Source organism: Anopheles gambiae, chromosome 3, assembly GCF_943734735.2.
Source record: "Anopheles gambiae chromosome 3, idAnoGambNW_F1_1, whole genome shotgun sequence".
NCBI classification, from domain to species: domain Eukaryota; kingdom Metazoa; phylum Arthropoda; class Insecta; order Diptera; family Culicidae; genus Anopheles; species Anopheles gambiae.
This window is the reverse complement of record NC_064602.1, coordinates 84,564,222-84,579,297: the sequence shown is the minus strand read 5'-3', so window position 1 is coordinate 84,579,297 and position 15,076 is coordinate 84,564,222. Positions and strand designations below refer to the sequence as shown.

The window sequence follows — 15,076 nt, the reverse complement described above, 5'->3', positions numbered from 1 at the left end:
GTAGTTTTTTGTGTTGTTCTACACTTCCACAAGAGATTTTGGGTACCGTGAGATAGCACGCATGTGGCATTACCCTGGCATACCGTGGCCTACATCGTTTCACTTTGGAAGTTGTAGCCCCCGGTAGCTACACCCGGTTGAAAATTAAAATATGATACCCCGATGGGGTATCGTTCCGGGAGCTTCGCGCATCAAACCATCCGCCAGCAGTATGCTGGCAGTGGATCGAATTTCCCTCGTGTCTAGAGCCTTCGTTTGGTCGACTGTGGGCATCTTGCGCTTTCGCACGGAGAGTGCTGTGGTTGTTGGTTTTAGTTCTTGGTCTTAAGAGTAACGGCGCTTTAAAACTTTATCGTTGTTTGTCGAAAGCAAAACCCTCATGATGTGCGCCTTACGACCGGAAGCACCAACCATCATCCCATACGTGGATATTAAATTGGAACCTGAGGCCAAGGCTTTTCCACACGATGATGCCCAGAGCATATCCCAGTGGACAGGCACAGCCAACAGCAGCAGCAGCAGCATGATGAAGTGTGTGATGATGAAGAAACAAAAGGGGAGATTAATTACGAGTTTTGTTGAAGATTTTAATTGCATCAACCAACGAACCGAAGCGTCCTGATCGATGGGAGCGTCGTGTGGTTCTGCGTTCATGTGTCCACGTGTGAGTGAATTTTGTGCCTCTCGTTCCTCCGCTATTGCTCTTCCCCCTAATCAATCGATCGAGCCCAATGCATTATTCAAGCAACGCCTCATCGATTGCCTCCTCGAAATCTCATCATCGCACCTTTCTTTTCGGCAAAGTGTCGCCCCTTCAAGGCATTGTGCTAATGCAAAGCAATCCTCCCTCCAATAATGGGAATGAATCAACAGCATTTATCCCTCTCCAAAAGGGAAAATAAAGCAAGGAGGCTCTCTTTCCTCCGACCTCCGCGGGGAACAAACACCACTTCCAGCGATTGTCCTTGGTCAGGCTGGCTTTTTGTTTTCCGATTTGTCGCAGCCGGGCCCTGCCCGGGGAAGAAAATTCCCCTAGGTACTCGTGCACTCTCCTTGGGAGAATCTCAATCTCACATAGGAGATGGCAAAACCTCCTTCCCCCTCATCTTTTTCGCAAGCCTTCAGATTTACTGTGCTACAGGGGAAGGAACATTTGCTATTTCATGGGTCAAAGAAATTACTTGCTGACACGCACACGCACACACTCGCGTACAGAAGCAGCATCCAACCCCGATTTAGGACAAACATGACTCTTGGCACGTTGGGCAAGGAAAAGCAACAAAGTTTTTGATTGCTTCTGTAAAGGCGGCCGAAAGAGGCCGTAAAGGCGGTAAACAAAACAAGCATTCGTCTGGGAAGACTCGGAAAAAAGGGGGAAACCATTGCTTGCTTCCCATTGCTTCTTCTTGCGGTCTGTGTACTACTGCTACTGTGTCTGTGTGTATCGGTAAAGATGGATGGTCATAATTTTATTTTTATTACATTTCTTCCCGTTTCTCGAGTCTGGGAGGAGAGTTTTGAAGGTTCCTTGTACACCCGAAACTGATGACGACACTCACCATTACCTATCCACCACCCCGAAAGCCCCCTTGGAACAAGCGGCAGGGAATTGAGATGGACCGCAAAGGAGAGTGGGCGCGCGAAGAACACCGCAAAAGCCACAGCAACGAAATGGCATGACTCACACACTTAAAATTTTTTGCCGAATCTCGGTTAATGTTTGCCGAGATCTGCACAACTGAGATCTCGGCAAAGATCTCGGTTAAATTTCTGTTGCCGAAATCTCGGTTAAAAATGCAATTGACATTTTGTTTTGACGTTTACGTTTAACCGAGATTTTCGGTTAGAGCAATCCGAGATTTCAGCTAATTATAAAAACAATCTTTTTTTAATTTTAGTGGTTTTATTTGCGTAAAAAGTTAGTTTGAGTTATAAAAACAAACACAATTATTTATTGAGCCACAGCCATAATAGCCAGAGCCGATGCTGATTGCCGATGTACATTTTCTGCAGCATGATACCACCATCTTATCTGTAGTTGGACGGCAGGAAGTCACCTCCCCACCCCCAAATAATGAGAGTTGTGGTGGGATGGGAAGCGCAGGGACGGCCGCCGGTACAACACCAGATGGTGTACAGCGTCTGGATGTATTAAAGGTGCAGGAAGATGGGCCGGGCATAGAGCGGGCACCGGTACAGACACGGTTCTGTAAAGCGGGCAGAGTGAAACAAGCCTGAGTGAACCTTGATTGGAAGTCACGTGGTCGAGTATTTGGATATTTACCTCGTGAAGGTAACTGGAAATGAAACCTGGAAGTCCGAACGGGCCGGCAAAGGTTGGTCCAATCGGACTAGCATCCGGTAATCCTTGGATAAGGACTGCTTCGAGCGACGATCTTATGTGCACTGGCTACGTGCGTTGACAGAGCTTCCTAGGCCACCCGTGTCCCATCGTACGCTACTGATGATCGGTTTCTTCACGCTGGGTGTCATATGTTCGTTTATTTTTCACACTATTAATTTTATAACACAAAATCACTCCGGAAGGATTCTGCTTCGACAAAATGATGAATGACAGATAGAAAACCGAGCCTCGGCTAACTCAAATAGCATAGCCGAAATTTCGGTTATTTTGACGGATGACCTCGGTGACAGCAGTGTTAACGTACGTAATCGGCATGTTGTGTTGCCGAGTTTCGGTTAAAATATTTGTTTAACTGATATTTCAGTTTTAAATGGTATTGATTATCGGCAATGGGAAATTTTTAACTGACATATCAGCAAGAATCGAAAGAGCCGACGAATTTCGGCAGTTTTTTTAACCGAGGTCGTGAAATATTTTTAAGTGTGCACATTTGCGCGTGGCTGTTGCGCGAACGGTCACAGATGGTACACCACGGAGCGATTTGCGGCTGTGGTTTTCCGTTTAATGCAATCATCCCCATCGCCATCGCTTCGGCCAGATGGTGCAGCGTTTTACCCAGAAGACGTACACGTTCCCTCTCAACATCTCGGCCCGTGGTGTGGTGATTTTTAATTACGTCCAACGCCATCGCCAAGGATTAAGATCGCAATGCAATGCGTACCGGAATTGCTGCATAAAGGATAAGCGTTATTTCTTTTCTGTATGGGTGATTTGTAATTCTTGCCCACACTGCGGCGAGCTGTGTGTGTAATCCTGTGTGCATATTAAAGCGTATCAGAAATGCCCGCATAACCAGCGCGGTTTTGTTTTCGGAGAACGCCGACAGGTGATTGAGCGGAACGCAGGGATGCAACGCATTAAGCCCGGCCCTGAAATCCGGTTGAATAAATCATGCGTTCGAACTGTGGTTCCCGGAATCTAGTGGTACGAAAATGCCGTAACGTGGAATCAATCGAACCAATGGACCGTAACATATTGCACCACCTGGAAGCGGAATGGAGATGTTCCATAAATCCACAAACTCCGTGTTCACTGCCAAACCCGTGATGGGAGAGCTCAGTGTTTGCACCGAGCAAGCACAATTGTCTGGAAGCAACAATTATCTAAACTGTTTGCTAAGCTGTGGTTTCCATTGCCTGTAAGACCGTTTCCAGGAAAGCCCCGAAACCGAACCACTTTTTTGGTCCTTCGAACCGGATAAGCCTCAATTGTGATAAATTATGATCGATAAGGTATGACCGTAGGAAGCGTAGGAGCGCAACAAGATGGAAGGGAGAGGAGAGCATTGTTTGGCATGGCCATATTTTAGAGCCTCCGGTAGCACAGCCCACCACGCGTATGTAAATACACCGCTGCAGAAGAGGCGTTTTGTGGGCCCCGTTCTTATCGATAAATCATCAATAGGTAGCGAGTATTGACGCATCTCTAAGCGGAGTGTGTGCTTTAATATCTCCTACAACTGTACAGTAAACCGCATTCGCAAGAAGGCGTCATTTTCTCTCCCCCACTTTTACCTAGAACAGCTCACGTGATGGATGTGCCCGCCTGTCGAACGTTATTAAAAAGCAACTGTGACAAATCAACGGTACCTCCCGAGCCGTTAGCGCGTAATGTCGCTCTGGGCGGCCCTCAAATGCACCGATTAGCGAGCTGCGGCGTTCGAAGGACGTCCAGTGTCCAGTGAGCCGGACGCGGAAACCACGGAGGCAATGAGCGACCCGTGTACTAGCTGTAATTAAATGTGATACTGTACTGTATAAGACGCCAGCACGAAACACACGAATATCGGTTAGAGCTGTGCAAAATATTTTCTCTTTACTTCCCCGTCCAACACCGTTCGGGGTAAACAACCGTGGAAGTTTACCAGCGCGCGCCCGGTCGATGGTTGTTGCTGCTCATTTGCATTTCACACATCGATTACCTGGAGGTGGGTGGTTAAATCTATTTACTGGGGGAAGCTACTGGCAAGGGAGCAGGGACAGGGTTTTTGATGAGATGTAAAGCTGTCAACACAAATCTGTCCACCGACGCTGCCGGAAGGGTTCGGTGCGCCTTGCTGCTGCTACTTAGACCTTAATTCTACACGTGTACAACATCAGCCGCCGACACGTCAGCAGGAAACAGCGATGGAAGAGGTGGTACATCTAAGCGATAAGTCAACACTAGAACATCCCGAAAAGCGAAAAGTTTTTGGTTCAAAGTTCTCCAACCCAGGCCGGTCTACACCGTGCTGCTGTTGGTAGACTCGGGAGCGTGGAACCCCACCAGTTCGCGTGTCTCATTTATATTCTATATATTCCTTCCCGATGCGCGACCGGTTCATGGGGAAAACGGCGACGCGGGTGTGCATGGCTCAGGTGATAAGCTGCACGATTATGCAAGAGCACGCCGCCCGGTCCTCCGGGCAGGGCATCTGGCACTATCCAGCTGGGTTGCTGGTGGAATAGAAATCCTTTCTTTATTTACCTTATCCAACCACACACACACACGCGCGCGGAAACACCGCCAGAGCCGTGTTAAATTGCTGTAGAAGTAGTTCAATGCTAGTTAAAGCAGCACCGTCAACCGTTATGGTAAGGGAAGAGGAAGGGCTGCCGTAAAAACACTTATGATGACGAAGACGCCCTCTCCCGAAACCCTCGCGTACACGCTGGTTGCGACAGAATCTAGCAGAAGAGGCAGCCAGGGATTTTATTTTCCCGAAAAACACGCATAAAAGGGTACTCAGCGCGTACGAGGAGATTAGGGCTGGCCGGGCGCGTCAGATGTAGCTTGGTGCAGTATGGAGTTTTTCCTTTCTCTTCCTCTCCATTCTCTCTATACTCTAAATATTTATCCACACTACTGAGGACTGAGTGCAGTTAGACAGTGAACCTGAAGCCAAACCACATACCTTACACACGTACTAAATGTAAGGGACGAAGGCACAGAAGGAAAAAAAACCCCGACAAAAAACCCTCAACTCCCCGACAAGTTGTAAAATATGGAAGCCAAATTACTTAGTCACAAATTGCTTCTGGTTTTTTTTCGGCTTTTCGGCTTATTACTCTTTCCTCTCATGGGGAGAGGTTTGCAAGGTGGCAGCGTGTTAGTAGGAGAAGTTACGGGAGGAGTAGTTCCTTCAGTGTCGGGCACTAGTCCCCGCAGGCAACGGCTGCCGGAAGGATCAACACCAAGCGGGACCACTCTTGGGCCGCGTCTTGAGCTCAATTTCCGTGAAGGATATGTTTAATTTCGTTAAAATGTTTCGCTTTTCTCCAGACTTTGGAAAGTAACGATGGTGCCACGTGCTGTTGGTTACCACAAAAAATAAAGACTCAACAAGAAGCCGGCCTGTCTGTTCTCGGGTATGTATGTAAATGCGGTTACGGTTCCTCCTTTCAGACAGATGACGTTAAGCAGATGGCAAACGGGATGGGCAGGAACCCGGAGCACTTACGGTTGGTGGAATTGGCTAAACAGTTTTTAAGGTACTTGCGGTAAAACGGGCCTCAGCTTGACCGGTTCCGTGTTGTAAAGAACCGAAATAGAAACATGTCAGAAACAATGTCCCCTTAATTGCGCCTTACTCTGAAGAATGAAGAATGAGGAATGCCCGTTCTGGCATGTGGTTTCCAAACAAACAGCATGTGCTGCCCGTTTGTTATCACCTGCATGCTTGTGGGGTACTGTTTTTTTGGCAATCGCGAAGCTCCCGAACGTCTCATTATCAATCGAAGAGGTTTTTTGTGTGGGCATTCGAGAAACAAATGCCAACTAAATATAACGCTTTGGTAGCTTCCAGAAGTTCTTGAACAGGTCCTTGAACGAACCGACCCATTCCGGTTTCGCTTATCGGGAAAGACCTTCCAGAGAGTGTTTTTTTTTTCTCTCTCGTTCAAGTTCAAGGAGATCTCTTTCTAATCACTATTTCACCATGATTCCCAGGCCCGATGGTAATGGATGGGGGTTGGGGTTCTGGCAGCTCTTCTAATCTCATTTTCCAATTTCGCTCATTCCTTATCGTATATATATAGGCCGCCCAATGTCAAAGTGATCCGGTCGAAGGGAGGTCGCCGGAAGATGACTAACTGGAGACACACGGGTCCGCAAAAACCAACGGCCGCACTGCCGCTGCGTGCGATGTAATCCAATTTCCCTGTTGCGCCACTGTTGCGCTGCCGTACTCCGAGAATGTCGCCCGCAAGGGATAGGGTGGCGTTCCGCAAAATATGACGGTTTTGATAATGGCAGAAGATGCCTCTCTTCTACTAGAACAAAAAGGACCGCTCGCAAGTACAACAAGTAGCAAAGGGCATAGGCGCCTTTACCATAACAGTATCAGCCAGCATCATCGCTTACACTTTTTACTTCCAGCCTTCCGGTTTAAGGTAATCAAATTAGACCGAACTACCACGACCGCACATGGTAGAACGCTGGGGGGAAAAAGGATGTAATAACGTAAGAGGGAAAAAAGGCAGACAGGCACAACAAAGAACACAATAACAAAATGTCTCTCTCTCTCTTGGCGGGCGGGCGCAACTTCAAAGCGCGTTAGTACCGAAATTCCAAACCAGACCAACTTACTGGCGGTGATCTTCATTTCTCCACTCCATCCTCTTGGAAAACTGTACCCCTTTTCCCTTTTTTTTGTTCTAAGTAGCAGTTCTGTTTTTCTCTTCCTCTTTCTGCTGCTGCTCTCTGTTACTTTCCAAATTTTCTACACGTGCTCACGTGCTTTCTTCGTGAAGGGGGGGAGGAAAAGGGGCATCCGAAGAGGTGAAAGAAGACATTACATTCTACGAACAAGGGAAATTCTAGCCAACTGGGAAAGAAAAACAAAAGGAGCATGCCGCCTGGTACAAATTGTACTTTCCAAGCGGCTTTAAAACTGTCACCAAAAACCGAACAACGGAAAAGGTGGAGAGAGAGAGCGCGTAATGGAGGAGTGTGGGTGTCTGCATTTCCACAGCCCACAGCCCACAGCCGCCACCCATTAACCTTTACACACCGGAGGCTGTGAGGAGTACGCGTGATCCTCTATTCCGATTAAGGTAGGCATTTGCTTGCGAACGGATTTTCCACGAGCTTGCACACACGCACAACACAACACTCATGGGCTCAGCACCGATAGGATTAGGTGTTGGTGGAGTATGCATTACCTTACAGCCGCCACTACCAGGCCCACCGGGGGCCCACCGAAAAATGGGAAAATTTGGTTTGGGGGAAAGAAAATTCTTTTCCAACTTCATATAACCCCGGCCTGCTCGCCAACTGGTAAAGGCAGCAAAGGGCACAAAAAGGGCAGCACAGCAACGTGTACATACACCGTCGAGTGTGTTCCCTTTCCCATGTGTTGCTTCCCGCGCACCCGTCACGTGTGAAGATGGAATTTTCCCGCTCCCCCAAAGGCTGTGTAGGAAGTGTCGGGAAGGCTGCAAGCTCCATTTTGCATTACCGAATACTCTCTCAACGGTTTTTATTTTGTTTATTCTACCCCTTTGGGGACGCTCCAAAACGCTCCAAACCTACCCAATTTTAAGGTTGGGAAATTTATAGCCCATCCATCCCATCCTATGCTGTACATCGCGCCGGTTTGACCGCAACGGGTTGGAATTTCGGTCGGATTTAAGTGCACACCGGTTCGAAAGAGAAGTGGAAGCACCCGGACCCCGAAACCAATGATGGCAATTGGAGCAGCAGCAGCAGCAGGAATTTTCCGATTCCATAAATCGGTGATTTTGGGAGACGCTTGCGGAGCGGAGGGGATGAGTAAATTAACGTAGCAGATGGAATGTCCTTTCTTTTTTTTTTCCTTTTGCAACGAGAACATTTCCATCGCTCGAAATCACATGTGCGGCGGCACACAGTGTCACATAAATACGGATGATCTCATTTGAATATCATTCGCTTAAATGGTTCCGGTTGTTCCCGGTGGTGGTGGTGGTACCGAGGGAGGTTTGGAAGAGATGGACGCTTGAATTAATGAAGACAAACGTGTGTCCGCGGTTCACGATCGCGTTTGATGGTTTTCCAATTACCACGCCCCCTGTTGTCCACTGGGGCATCAAATTTCTGCGCGCGTTATGTCACCATGGTCGTCACAACGGAGCACCATCGACGGGAAAGTCGGTTCGATGAGCCCTTTTTTTAATTACACTCCACTGTTTTATCCCCACACTCACCCCCCTGTTGACCCAATTAATGAAGTCGCTGTTTGGTGGGTTCCAGGATATTGAATTACACTAAAGTGGAGGGTAATATGCTAGGTGGAGCTGGTTATTTTTTACATACACCCCTTTCCGTTTTGATGTTTTTCAGCACAAATAATGGCAATCGTAATTGAATCACACCTCACCAAACATTGAAGGTATGCTCTGGTTGTTTTCTGTGCCACAATCTACTCCTTTTTTGTATCAAAACAGAAAAAAATACCGTAAAAGGCAATGGCAGCGGTAGCTATGCTACAGGTGTTGCACAATCAAAAAACGATTAGCAGCAAAGCGTTATGGCTTTGGTGCTGCGGATTTATGGGAAAATACGAATAAATCCTCCACCAATACTGACCCGAACCATGTGCGCTGGATTTCGTCATTCGCCGCGATCCAAGGGACGTCCTAAATCCTGAAGTGAGCCTAACATAACTCACAGCTTACAGCTAAATTCAGCAATAAAACTCTCCCAAAGCTCGTACTCGATTGCCCGGTCGTACATAAAAAGGGGTAACAGCTTTGATGGATTTTAAATATAAATGAAGAGTTGACGAACCAAGCGACGACAGCTTGTAAACAAGAGGGACACACACACATTCGGCCCTCGGTGCCAAATGTGGGACAGATGTGATCAGGTTCCGCGTCATCAAATAACTGTCGAAACCCGATCAAATAAAATCGTTAAAACAATCCCGGGCGGAGGGACACAACATAAACACCGGCCCAGAACACGGTGGGCGTACACAGCCTGTACCGAGGTGTTTGGACACCATGTCCAGGACGTCCGTGCCATGTCAATAACACAGCAACCCTTCGGAGCGAACACAATACACGATCACACCACCGCGCGGACAGTGCACGCGTGCAGCAGCAGTTAATCTCACTTATCAAAACACTTACTGTCAGTCAGGGAACCCTTTCCGGCACGACCTCCGACCCACCTACCTGGGTGATTCCTGGAGGAACACCTGGTTTGTGCTGTGTGTACCATGGTTCCAATGTGTGAGCAACACAGTATTTTGTCATCGCTCCATTTTCATCGACCAACCCGCGGGACCGCCTTTGTCCTCTGGTTTGATCCAATCAAATCGACCGACCGCCCTTCTTCCTTCCCCCATTTTTTTTAATTCACACTCTTCATAAATGGACACTCTCGGGCACTCTTACCATGACCCCAGCCGTCCAACCCATTGACAGCAAATGCAATGAATGATGTTGCGGGAAAGGAGGAAATGCGACACCCGCACGCACGCTTGTTGACAGAATTCCATGTCCAAAATTGGCATGTTTATTTTGTTCTCACACGCTGTCCCTCCCATGAAGCGGTGTGTGTGTGTGTCTTTTTGGGACAATACCGCAAGGGAATACCACACAAAAAGGGAGCCCAATTTTAATTTGATTATTAAAAGCCGATATCGATATGTGTGCTTGCGTTGGGTTGGTAAGAAAGTTTCGCAAGCGTTCAAACTGATTTTGATTTTTTTTAATATAGGATTTTTGTATGTTTATTTTTCAAAATAGTTCAGCATTTAGCTGAGAAGCTCATCATATTTTGTTTACAAAGAAATCAGTTTTTGACAAAAACGTAGAGTTAGGTTGTAAAACTCAATTAAATAGTACTTATTGCGCTCAATATAGCTCAATGGCTTTCAACGATGCCAACTATAGTAGAACGTCGATCTATTGCACTCGAACATTTGCAGCGATAGTCAAGTTGGTAAACAATTGTTTTGTGCAGCTATCTTGTGTCTAGTGACATTTTCGAACTTCATTTTTGTTCATAAACAGCTGTTAAACCTGTAGTTATTGGTTTAAATAATATACGACTCATGATTAATCGATTGTTTCAAAGTGAATTAATGGTAAAAACATTGAATTTTATAACTTTTATATACATTTGACGTTTCTTGCACCATCGTTTTTTTTTTCACATGGAGTTTGACGTTTGGTGACTGATATTATGAGTACATTTCATTTAAAAAAAAAATCAAACTCAAATATTGTAAACAAATCCTCGTTTGAAGTGTACTGAAACGGTAAGCACCAGGATGGTTTAATGAGTCTTTCGTTGTACCAGCATTTTGTAAAGAAAGGTTAAAGGTCAGTTTCTTTGAAGTGTTTTAAGTGAGATGTTATGACATTTCGCAAAATTATTAAAGCTTTATTAAGCAAAAACAAATAAACCCTTACTGATTTCAATAAAAATGATTGTTTGTATAAATTTGTATAAAATTTTCAAAATTCAACAAAACGCAACTGTCAATCATGTATTAATAATTTGATCCAGTTGAGGACTGTTTGATAAACAAAGGATTTGTCAGGATATGTCAGTTTTGTATTTTATTAATAACAAAACATTCTGAAACACCCAACATAAACAATTCAAAGGTCACGCAATCCCGTACATGTAGGGACTGTTGATTTTCTCTCGCCCCCACAAATTAATGACAAAAATTAAATCACCATTTCAACTCTGCACGGTGCATCAAACGCACCCATCAAAAGGCAAAAGCTCACGTCCAGCCCGGACCCGGTATTGATGGCCTTTGGGTAAGTGTGTGCGTACGTGCGTGCGTGCGTTTGTGACAAAACCAACATACAAAAATTGCCAATCCACCCGCCTTCCGAACACACCCCCAACTCACCCTCATTGCTTGCATGCTCACTTTTATGGCTTTTATTATTTAGCGGAACACATGTATTGTAACACATGTTGTTCGCTATTTGTGCCCCAATCCCAAAAACGCACACAATCCTTAATCGGGCACGATCAACCGGGTACGGCAGAGCAGAATAAAAGGGACGCGACCCAGTGCCTGGACGTACGGCAGCAAAATTGGCAGCAACAAACCCGAAAAACAAAAAGCGCACATCAAATGGTACATATTTGCATCAGAAGCGAGAAAGAGAGAAAAGGAAACATGAACGCTAGCACGATGCATCCACGCTCGCGGCGGTAGCAAATTTAGACAAATAATGTCACTAATGTTTACCGTCGGATTTGCATTCCCCCTCCCCGCCTGCCACCAAAAAAGAGGGGAGGGATGGGAATGGAACACAGGGAAAGGAGGTTACAAACATTTCAGATTGCGTTAGGATAGGATACAACAACCTTTCCAGATTCTAACATCATCATCATCATCATCATAGTGATCAACATGCAAGCAACTTTTATACCATGTGCATGTGCACCGGTGCATCATCACGGTGTGATGGTGGTTGAGGAAAAAACTTTTGCTCCAGCTGCAGGATCCGCGAGCTGAGCGTCACCTCGTTCGCTCGGTGGCGTATAAAGCCATCAACTGCGCACTTCAACATGTCCATCCAGTGTGCCGCGCCTGGTCGGGAGCAATTTCACTCCGAAATGGATCATTCACCGTTTGCTGCTGTTTTCTCCTGTCCCTTTTTTGCCTGCTATTTTCTTGAGATGCATCACACGTGCGCCTGATCCTGGAAATGCCAACCATTACACTAACGATTTGTGACGTTGAGCGCAACGCAAAAGTCCGTGGCCCCCCCGCTCCGGTGGGGTTGAATGATTTATGGTACTGTTTTCTGTTTCTTTTTTTTTTGCACAGTTCTGTTGCTGTGTGTTTTCGTTCGCTCGTCCGCTCGCTTGCTGGAGCATGGAACTGTTTTTTTTTGTTTCTACTCTCCTCACTACCAATGTTACATGTTTACCCTTTACATACTTTCTTGTCTTTGTTTTTTTTGTTTTTTTCTTGTTCTTCTGTTACTCCTGCAAACTTGCATTTATGCACACTTGTTACCCTGTCGCTTACTTCCGACTCCTTCTGCTCCGGTTATGCATTTATGCACTCATCTTTTTTTTTTACAGCTTTGCATATGTCATTTGCTACACTTCATTCTTTGGGTTTCGTTTCAGTTTGTTTTTTTTTGCTTCTTTCTTTGCTGCTTTCTTTTTCTCCATCGCCATTTCCGCTGCCCGGGTCTTCTGAAGCATTCTTGGCTTGCAGGCTCGCTTTCTTGAGTGCGCACCACACTTTGATGGTTTTTGCTGCAAATCTTCACCACCATCGTCCAGGGCCGCCGGCTTGCCGGTTGAATGCATTTCTTTCAACTTTCGCCCCCACATTCAGGAGCAAAAGCGACAAAACTGCAGCGGAAACCGCACACTCGCGCACACAGCGAACACAAAAGAACCAAGAACGTTATATCATGGACAAGAAAATAATACATCCATCTCCATAGGTTTGTATGTGTGCGTGTGTGTGTTTTGACACTTGACTAGTTTTTATTCTACGTCGAAACCAATGTGCTCTAATGAGTGCCTACGGATTTCGGACCAGAGCAACCAAGTAAAAAGAAACCCACCCGTGTCTCGGGTTCATTTTTCCAGCTCACCCGGCTCATTACCGATGCAGCGGTGGTACAGAAACCAGGGAGGGGAGGGGAGGCGGATGAAAACACCATTCATGCACATGCCAAACATTTGTGCAACTGACAGCGTTTGAAGCGTGTAGAACCGAACGGAAAGCAAATGGGCGAGCGATTGTGCAAAAGGTTAGGTGACCTATGAGGGTTGGCTTAAAGGCGCTTGATCTTACAACGGAACCAGATGTAGCGGATTAGTAAGACTTAAATCAAACAATGATTTACGGGGATTGGGATCTGGCATATTGGGATTGTATACATCATACAATGATTGATTTTCGTTTTCTATAGGAGTTCCAGCAAATCAAAACATATCTAAGCTTTTACGGAGCAGTTAGAGCTATTAGAGCTGTAGAGCTCTTAGAAATCAGATGCCTGTAGACGTACGGTTAATATAAAAATGTCTAAAAACAAGTCAAAGACATCAAGATCTTTCAAAGTCTAGCTAAACGAGACCAAGATCCAATGCGTAGAAGAATTTCAATCTCCAACTCCAATACGCTCCAACATCCTCATGATTCTCGTAGTGATGGGTAATCCGGAGCGGAGTCATGGATCAACTCCGACTCCGGTGCGCATAATATGACTCCGGCTCCGGATCATAACTGAATTCGACTCCGGATCAGTCCGGATCAGTCCGGATCAGTCCGGATCAGTCCGGATCAGTCCGGATCAGTCCGGATCAGTCCGGATCAGTCCGGATCAGTCCGGATCAGTCCGGATCAGTCCGGATCAGTCCGGATCAGTCCGGATCAGTCCGGATCAGTCCGGATCAGTCCGGATTACTCCGGATCACTCCGGATCACTCCGGATCACTCCGGATCACTCCGGAATTATCGTTTAGACAATTCTTGATGAGTTCATTGACTTTCAAGTCGTACATCGAATATACGAAAACTGATCCGGAGTGATCCGGAGTGATCCGGAGTGATCCGGAGTGATCCGGAGTGATCCGGAGTGATCCGGAGTGATCCGGAGTGATCCGGACTGATCCGGACTGATCCGGACTCGGAGTCGATGAGTCCGAGGGTTTTCGCGAACGCACCCCCCCCCCCCCCCCCCCCCCCCGCTAAACAGTCCGGAGCAACTCCGAGTCCGACTCCGAGGGGTGCCGGAGTTGGATCAATCCGACTCCGGAAAAAAATTGTATTTACCCATCACTAGATTCTCGATGACGTAAATGCGTCCACCAAGCTGACCAATATTAAATGATGCCATTATTACATCTCGTCACCCAAAAGGTCACTCAAAGGACCCAACGAGAGCAAGGAAATGCTTATTAATAAATCAAAACATGCCAACCAACCTTCCAAGAAACTGTCCAACAAGTGTTCTTGCTCCTAACAACCTCTCTATAGTTCCTCTAAATCAACTCCACGTTCCTTTTCGACCATCCCATCGTCCGCACATCTGCCACCGGGACACAACAGACACAAAGGCAGAGCGCAGAAGAATAAAACAAAAAACCCAACCTCTCTTGCAGCAACCAAAACATCATAAAACTCATTCATACAACACATTCTTCTCGCATCCCAAGTACAGAATTTCTCGCTCGCTTGGCACACACTCGCGAGCATGACGATTCTCGGGACGTGTTCCGCACGCACCGCCCATTCACCCGTATCACAGTGTCCTTGCGCTACAGTGGCCGTCGGGCTGGCAGCTTCCTGCTAATGCTGCCTGTCTTGTGTCGCTCGGAAATTATTATGTAAACCAAACCCAGAGCGACATTTACGATCCGGTTAATGATGATCGGAGCCGTGGGCAGCGAAGAAACGGTTGTAATGTGAACCGGGGTAGGCAAAATAAACAAGCTGCCCCATCGTCTAGCTGCCCCAGCAATCGCCCCAACAAACAAGGAAATGCAACAAAACACTCAAGGTCTCTCTCTCTGCCTCGGTCCGATCGGCGCGGTTGACCGCTGTTTAATGATCCCGATCACATTTCCGGAAGCTCGTCCGCCGAAAAGCGATTTTGAGCAAATTTAAAGCAAATAAAACGTTCTCCCGGCCGCGTACGTGGTGTCGGCCAGATTTCTTGCGGCAAGGATTGGCGCACTAGGAAC

At 46.7% G+C, this 15,076-nt stretch overlaps 1 protein-coding gene and 1 long non-coding RNA gene across 2 annotated transcripts in view; both read right to left on the bottom strand.

Moving 5' to 3' along the window:
* Positions 1 to 15,076, bottom strand: part of LOC133393935 (protein commissureless 2 homolog) — a 54,069-nt gene that overhangs the window by 19,857 nt on the left and 19,136 nt on the right. The window lies entirely within an intron of this gene.
* Positions 1,882 to 13,785, bottom strand: LOC133393936 (uncharacterized). Its single transcript, XR_009766512.1, has 2 exons — positions 2,285 to 13,785; positions 1,882 to 2,207 (listed from the first exon to the last, which is right to left on the bottom strand). It is a non-coding gene; the product is annotated as an uncharacterized LOC133393936 (long non-coding RNA).